Genomic DNA, 8,017 nt, shown 5'->3' on the forward strand with positions numbered 1-8,017 from the left:
CCCCGCCCCAGCTGGTACAGGGCACACAGGAAGGCTCAGCAAACATGTTGCCTGAGTGCACGAGTGAATCTGAGAAAAGAGCATCTGCTACCAGGTCCTGACGTGTCAATGGACGCACCCAATCAGCAGCCTCTCCTGCCGGCTCTGGGCTGCAGAGCGTCCCAGCTTTCTCCTCCCGCTCGAGTGCCCATGGCAGCGGGTGACCCCTTACCGGTGGTGGCCTGAGCCCGGCTCACGCTCCTCAGGGCCTCCCCACATTCCGTGGTCAAGACCAGAGGTTGCAGCATGACCGGCAAGGCCCAGCACGGTGCGTGTGTGTTGAGGGAATGTAGACCGGGCCCGTGAGGTTGCCCCCCGGCCCCTCCTTCTGACGCACCTGGCCCCACTGCCCTCCCCTCCCTCTCTGCACGCTGTGCCCTCTGCCCCGCGCGCAGCCACAGAGCCCTTCCCCCTGCATGCACTGCTCCCTCTGCCTGGTTGACCCTCCTCTCCCTCCTCCATTTTACTGGGGAATCTATTCTTCAGACCTCAGCTCAGCTTTAAGTTAGTGTCCTGGGGGCATTACCACAGCCCCCCCCCCCCCGCCCCCCCGCCCACACACACACAATGAAATCTGCCCATTCTCGCTTTCTTTCCATTCGGGACTTTCCCTTTAGGACATGGGAGCAGGTGGCTCTGTTCTCCCAGGCTCACTCACTCACTCAGCACGTGTGCTGAGCTCCCCATGCGCCTGGCCCCAGCTGGGCCCGGGGTGATGGTGGCAGTGAGCCCCAGCCGGACTCCGGACCCGCCTGGTCGGTGCTTGTTTTCTAGTGATGAGGAGAAACGAGCGAGCATCGGTGGGATCATCTCAGTGGGAGGAGCCACAGCACGGGCCGTGGACCCACCAGGCATCAGACCTACGCAGGGAGGTCAGACCAGGCTCCGCAATAAGCGACAGTGGGAGGGGACCCGGAGTCGCCTCTCCCTCTAGGATGCTGGCAGGTGTTGGTCAGGCGTCATTTGATTCCGGGTCAGGGCGGCAGCTGACTGATGCTTAGTTCTCACGTCGATGTCTCTCTCTACTTCTGTGGCACCTTCTAGATCAGACACTCACATCAATTTATTTAATCTCCAGGGCGACTTGAGGAGACGGTGCTCACACCTCCACGCTGCAGGTGAGGAGATGAGGACCCCGAGAGGCCTCCACAGGCACAGAGAGCTGGGCTGGGCTGTGGACACGCCTGTCCCATGGAAGGCCCGCCTCCTCGCCGCCATGCCAGGCATACCCGTCCTTTCCATCCAGACGTGTCTTGGAGAAATTCTGGAGGGAAGAACAGCGGGTGCCATTGGGCGGGGCAGACAGACGCAGGTAGGTGGTGTCTAGAGGGACAGCTCTGACAACGCCTGCCCCCTCTGCCTCCGGAGGTCACCTGGCAGATTCCAGAGGCAGTGCCGGAAGGGAGTCTGGCTTTTTGGAAAGTGGCTAATGGCTGGGAAGTGGCCAGCGGCACTGTTCCCAAGCCCCCAGCCGGTGGGCTGTTGTCCAGGGGTCCTGTGGGAGGCGGCAGCAGCGGCGGAGCGCCTGGCCCAGGGGTTCTGCAGTCAGTGGGTGTTCATGGCAGGAGGATGGTGCTTGCTTCCTTCCCAGGCTGGACACGCTGTGGCTGTGCTGCTCTAGATTCAGACCTGGCCCTGTGCCCGCTGGGCCGGAGCCTCCTGGTTGATCTGAGGTCGCCTCTCTCCAGAGAAGGCAATTCGGTGCACATGCTGTGCAGTGAGGAAGGACGCCTCCCCTTTCCAAGTCCTCTTCGGGCAGAAACACCTCAGGCATGTTGCAGGGGCAGGCGAGCCCCTGACCTGCCGGTGCTGCTTGTTCCAAGGGGAGGGGCTCGTCTGCACGGCATCTGTGCCTCAGCACCTGTGAGTGTGGTTATGGACGTGAGAGCATGTGGGCGTGTGAGTGTGAGAGAGTGTGCGCATGGGTATGAGAGTGTATGGGTGTGTGAGTGTGTGTGAGAGTGCATATATGTGTGTGTGAGTGTGAGAGGATGTGCATATGGGTATGAGAGTGTGGGAGTGTGTATGGGTGTGTGAGTGTGTGTGAGAGCGTGTGTATGGGTGTGAGAGTGTGCATATATGTGTGTGTGAGAATGTGCATGGGTGTGAGAGTGTGGGAGTGTGTATGGGTGTGTGAGTGTGTGTGAGAGCGTGTGTATGGGTGTGAGAGTGTGCATATATGTGTGTGTGAGAATGTGCATGGGTGTGAGAGTGTGGGAGTGTGTATGGGTGTGTGAGTGTGTGTGAGAGCGTGTGTATGGGTGTGAGAGTGTGCATATATGTGTGTGTGAGAATGTGTATGGGTGTGAGAGTGTGGGAGTGTGTATGGGTGTGTGAGTGTGTGTGAGAGCGTGTGTATGGGTGTGAGAGTGTGGGAGTGTGTATGGGTGTGTGAGTGTGTGTGAGAGCGTGTGTATGGGTGTGAGAGTGTGGGAGTGTGTATGGGTGTGTGAGTGTGTGCTTGAGCGTGTGTATGTGGATGTGAAAGCGTGAGTTGTGTATGTGACTGTGAGAGTGTACATGCGCGTGTATGTGAGTGTGTTTGTGAGTGGGTATGGGTGTAAGTGTGTGAGAGCATGCATAAGTGAGTGTGAGAATGTGTGTATAGATGTGAGCATGGGGTACATGGCATTATGGTGAGAGAGAGAGAGAGAGAGAGCGAGTGTGTGTGTGAAGCAAGGGAAGACCATCGAGGCACCATCACAGAAAAGCAGCTGCAGGCCTGGGACTGAGTGTAGAAGTGAAGGAAGGCGCTGTCAGCCAGTGGGAAAGTTGAAGGATGATGGCGGGGGTGGGGGGTGGGTTCCCTCTACCTGTCCTGTCAGATCCTCCCGCAGCCCCCTGAGTGCCCAGGGAATACCTGGAGGCTCAGAGAGGCCACGTGTGAGTGGAGGGGGCCTTATGAGGGAGAACTGCTGAGCTCTCTAGGGACCAAGGGCTTAAACCAGTGGTTCTCAACCTTGGCTGCACATTAGAATCACCTGGGAATCTTGTGAAAATCCTGATTTCTGGGCCTCATCATTAGTCACAAAGAAACAGAATTTCCAGAGGATGAGGCCCCGAAATCAGGATTTTAACAAGATTCCCAGGTGATTCTAATGTGCAGCCACGGTTGAGAACCACTGGCTTACACTAAGGCGGACGAGACCCCAGTAGGGAGCACGTGACCTAACATGTGGCCTCCAAGCCAGTCCCCGGGACATCACGAGGGAACAGGGCCTTGGTGGTGAGCCCCTCGCCACTCTCCTCACCCTGACCCTGCGCTGCAGGAGGCCCGGCGCCCGCAACCAGGGAGCCCGTTTCCTGCTGGAGGCTCCCTTCTTGGAGCTCATAGCACATTCAGACGGCGCTTCCCGTGGCTCAGGGGCGTGGGAGAGTGGGGGAGCACATCGTGAATGATTTAAATGTTCCCACATGTTCTTTCAACCGATTTCGGATCCCGGCCTCTGGTTTTGCTGCCCCAGAAACTGTTCGCGTCTCAGGCTAACCATTGAGATTCAGAACGAGGGGCCTCTTTAACTGCAGGGCTTCTGGATGGTGTGGGGAGTTTACCAAGCACGCTCATAGCCCCTCCATCTCTCTCGAGCGGCTCAGATGGTGGAGCACACGGTCTGCTCCTTGCGCAGCCTTGGGCCAGCCCTTAAGTTGGGGGGCGGGAAGGGGGTCTGAGCATCTCACCTCACAGAGCTGCTGTGAAAATGGAGAAAGAAGGCCTTGCGGGGGAGGTGTTGGGCATTTGCCTTTTTTGTTGTTATTTCCGTTACCGGAGGATATTTTTCCCATTGCTTCTCAGGGAGTGTGTATGTGTGTGTACGTGTGTGTGTGAGGTGTGTGTCTACCTGTGTTTCCCTGGCTCTGTGTGTGCCTCCATCGAGCTGTGTGCATGCATGTTCATTGTCCCTGACAGGTGACATCCTATCTACATGGGGATTCCTGGCGGGGAGGGGATGGCTCCTCGCCCCTCACCGCCTCCCTCAGTGCCTCCGCCTCTCCTGTTTATAGGCCTTCTATCCCTCTTCTGGAAACTTCCACCTCAGCTCTGCACTTAGTTCCCGGACCGCAGTGACTGGCTCCCCGCCTCTCCCCACGCCTCCCGAGGCCTTGCTCTCTGCCTCGCTCCCCGCCCAGGGCCGTTTCCTGCCAAGGTCGTGTGCGTCGTCTGAGTGGCAGGAGCTTCTACGGGGCCTGCACGTCGCTGGCAGCCAGATCCTCTTCATTTCATAATTGCCCGTTCTAAATGGATTCATCTAGGACGAGCCCTAACCGCTGGAAACAGAACTCTTTATTTGTCCTCTCTCATAAAGAAGCCGCTCGATTAATTATGCCAACTTGCATTTTATTAAGTGTGGCATTCATTTTGATTTAAGAATATTTTTACCTCTTCAAGTGCTTTTAAGAAAGGTTATGGCCAAAAAAAAAAAAAAAAAAAAAAAAAAAGGGTCTATTCATCTCTGCAGTATATTTGGTTGCTTTTCATAAATTGTCTAGATTGCATTTTAAGGGAGTGGAAATTGAATCTAGTCTTTTTTCTTTAAATTGCTGAAGCCAATTAGCAGCTAATGTGTTCAGGAGGAGAGAAGCACTCAGATCTATAATTGAGCAGAGCCTTCCGAACGCTGCATTTCAGCTCAGTCCTGCCCGCTCTTTCCGTCTTCCCCCAGTCGCATTTCCCAAAGAACAGTTTCCCTTACCAGCCCCCCGTTGAGACCTGGGCCACTGGGAGGAGAGTGGGGGGCGTCAGAGCTGCTCTGCCCTCGGATGTCAGGGAGGGATCAGTCCCTGGGGATTGGCTCCCATTCCTCCTGTCTGTGGCCCCAGGAAGACGGCCTGGGGAGACGGGGGAGAGAGATGCCCACTGGTATCTCGAACCTTCTTTCTTTTTCAGTTCTTCTAGTTGTCAAGGATGTAAAGCAGGGATGGGCAAACTTTTTGACTCGAGGGCCACAATGGGTTCTTAAACTGGACCGGAGGGCCGGAACAAAAGCATGGATGGAATGTTTGTGTGAACTAATATAAATTCAAAGTAAACATCATTACATAAAAGGGTACAGTCTTTTTTTTTTTTAGTTTTATTCATTTCAAACGGGCTGGATCCAGCCCGCGGGCCATAGTTTGCCCACGGCTGATGTAAAGCAAAGCTTACGAAGTTCAAATCGCAGGAGAACTAAAAAAACACACCCTTTATTGACACACAAAGCTGGTTTCTTACTGGGAAGTTCCTGGGGAGTTGTGATCTGACCACACAACCAGAGACACCCCTAGATTTCCAACTGTTTGACACCCCTCACCCCTTTCTCAGCACTGCTTCTAACTTAAAGTAGGTGTTAGCAAACCACAGCCCACAGACCAAATCTGCCTTTTGTAAATTACATTTTTTTTTGGGGGGGAGGGGACTTAGCCACACCCATTAATTTAGCGGCTTTGGGCTACAAGGCAGAGTTGAGTAGTTTTGACAAAGACCGTAGGGTCTGCAAAGCCAACATATTTACATCTGGTCTTTTCAGAAGACATTTGTTGACTTCCAGTTTAAAGCATTGAAAGAAAAAGTGTGTAATTTAGATTTAACTTCCCCCTCTTTTTTGGGGGGGGCGCGGGGGAAGTAGTTAAAACTCTCTTTTAGGAAACTTGGAGGAATCCAATGACCTTGCAACCTGGTGCGCTGTCCACGGTACTGAACTTTTTCAAAGCCCCTTGGGGGAAAAAGCCTGGCGCTGTCCACGGTGCTGAACTCGCTTGGCCTTCACTCGTTAAAAGCATTGTTAACGGGAGAGAAGAGACGATTTCTAGGCAGGTGGAGACCAACCCGCATGCGCTTCGTGTGGGAGGACACGCTACTTATGCTCAGCGTCTCTCCAGGCTTCTCGCAGTGAACAGGCGGAGGTGGCTCTTGTCGAGGGAGGGTTCTGTATGTCTCTGCTTTTTAATGAAGAGGAATGGCTTGGAGAGCGCGTTCCTAGCCAGCGGATATTGCATTGCTGATGAAAGGAGACTCCGATCCCGGCGAGTCCGCGCGTGCCATCTACTTTAGGTGCCTGAAGGTCAATTAAAAGTATGTTTATGTTTTCACTGCCGCTCTGTGACAGGGAGGTATAACATTTAGACAGCGTGGCTGTATTTATGTCCGAAATGTGGACATAAACTTCCTGTTTTACACGGGAACTAAAATCAATAATGACACAGAGCAGCATTTCATCAAATGAATTCTGAAAGGTTCCTGAAGTCGATCCAAATTGCAGGAAGAGAGATGAATGTAGTAAAAAAAAAAATATTCAGGCCAGCTAATTTTGCCAAGTTTGGGAGAGGGTGTACATCATAAAAAATAAGGGTAGTTCTGGGGTTTCTTTTAATAATTCTGGTCTCTTAAAATTGATCTCTCTTTCTCCGAGGTGACATATGGAACGGGGCGTCACCACGCTCTGCTTATTTTGATATCAAACCTGCCAGAATGTAGAGAGAGGCAACCTGAAATATGCCTATGTTGATTTTTTTGGTTAGAAGATATATAAAAACTTGGTTGTCTAGCCTCAGAATTTAAAAAATCGACACATAGCAACATTTGACACCTCATTTCCTAATACGCTTAAATTATTGCTGTATTCCTAGGGGAGAGCTGGGACTGGGTGTTACTCAATGTCTTCATGACCTAGAATTTCTCAGTGGCTGCCTCGCCAAGGTCAGGGGGGAGGCCATGTTGACGCTGTTGGATGGTCTCATTTGAAGGAATAAAATGCTATGGTGCAGGTCGTGTGTGGAGGGGCAGGAAGGGAGCCCAGTGAGAGTGAGGTCTTCAGGGTTTGCTGCTAGAAACAGGATGAGGTTTCTGAGCAAATCTTAGCATTTGCTGCATGACCTGCCCCCAGGCTGTTCCAGACACAGTGATAATCCTGTAAGAACTGGGTCAAATAGGAACAATGTGGGACTATTCCAAACAACTCTTTTATTGTTGAGATATGTAAAAAAAAATAGCCTGCCTCTCTCTCTCTCTCTCTCTCTCTCTCTCTCTCTCAAAAGGAAACTCCAGGGTCTAGTCTTGCATTTTTTTTTTTACCACTGTTTAAAACTGCTCTCTACAACCATTTGAAACTTGAATTCTAAAGTACAGATAGCCAGTTGATGTGTCTACATTTGGTGAATCTCCTACAAGGACCAGGGTGCTGTGGGAAGCTCCAGTCTGCATGCAAAAACCTTGGGGAAAGATTCTGTTGAACCAAAGAAATGGAAAGATGATGAATGAGTGGAAGGATGGGTGGATGGATGGGTGGATGGATGATGAATGGATGATGGATTGAAGGTGAATGGATGGATGATGATGGATTGAAAGGGAAGGATGAATGGATGGGTGGATGGATGGATGGGTGGAAGGATGCACGGGTGGATGGGTGCAAAGAAGGAATGGCTTCTTTGGTGGACTATAGTAACTGTATTACACCCCAAGGTTCTTATGAAAACCTGCAAGTCCTCGACTCCTGCCTCTCTCATTGTGTTTCTCTTTTGCTCTGAGAAAGTGCTTGCTGGAGGCTCAGCTGTTAGCATCTGATAAGCACTGACCTCTGTCGGAGGAGGGCAACCGCCTCTGCTCAGTGGAGGCTCCAGCAGAGAAGGGGGGCTTCTGAGTAGGCTCACTCAGCTTCCCTTAACCTGGTCACGGTCTAACCTGATGAACTTGGCATTTTCAGAAGCATCATGTTGTGCCAGCTGATGTCTACATGCATGTCACTGACAAGAGTTGTTCATTGTGGGGGGTCAGAGGCTTGGGTGGCATTTGGTTGTGACAGGCCAGAGAGAACATGAAATGTTAAGATATTTTAGGTTATGGCTCTAATTATTCCTGGGCTCCTTGACCGAGGGGGTGGTGTGTGTGTGTGTGCGCTTGCACATGCATGTGTGAATTTACAGTGGTGGGGGGTGGCGGAAGACTGAATGCTTAGAGGTCAGGGGCTCAGTCGCTACAATGAATGTTTTCTTTTGGTGGGGATTG

At 52.2% G+C, this 8,017-nt stretch overlaps 1 long non-coding RNA gene across 1 annotated transcript; it reads left to right on the plus strand.

The window, feature by feature from the left end:
- The first annotated feature begins 61 nt into the window (after positions 1-61).
- LOC139001598 (uncharacterized) lies at positions 62-4,555 on the plus strand. Its single transcript, XR_011470073.1, has 3 exons — positions 62-307; positions 1,118-1,351; positions 4,042-4,555. It is a non-coding gene; the product is annotated as an uncharacterized lncRNA (long non-coding RNA).
- Positions 4,556-8,017: the final 3,462 nt, after the last annotated feature.

The sequence above is a fragment of the Myotis yumanensis genome, unplaced genomic scaffold (genome assembly GCF_028538775.1).
Source record: "Myotis yumanensis isolate MYYU_CA2020_CCGP unplaced genomic scaffold, mMyoYum1.0.hap1 SCAF_2, whole genome shotgun sequence".
Lineage (NCBI taxonomy): Eukaryota > Metazoa > Chordata > Mammalia > Chiroptera > Vespertilionidae > Myotis > Myotis yumanensis.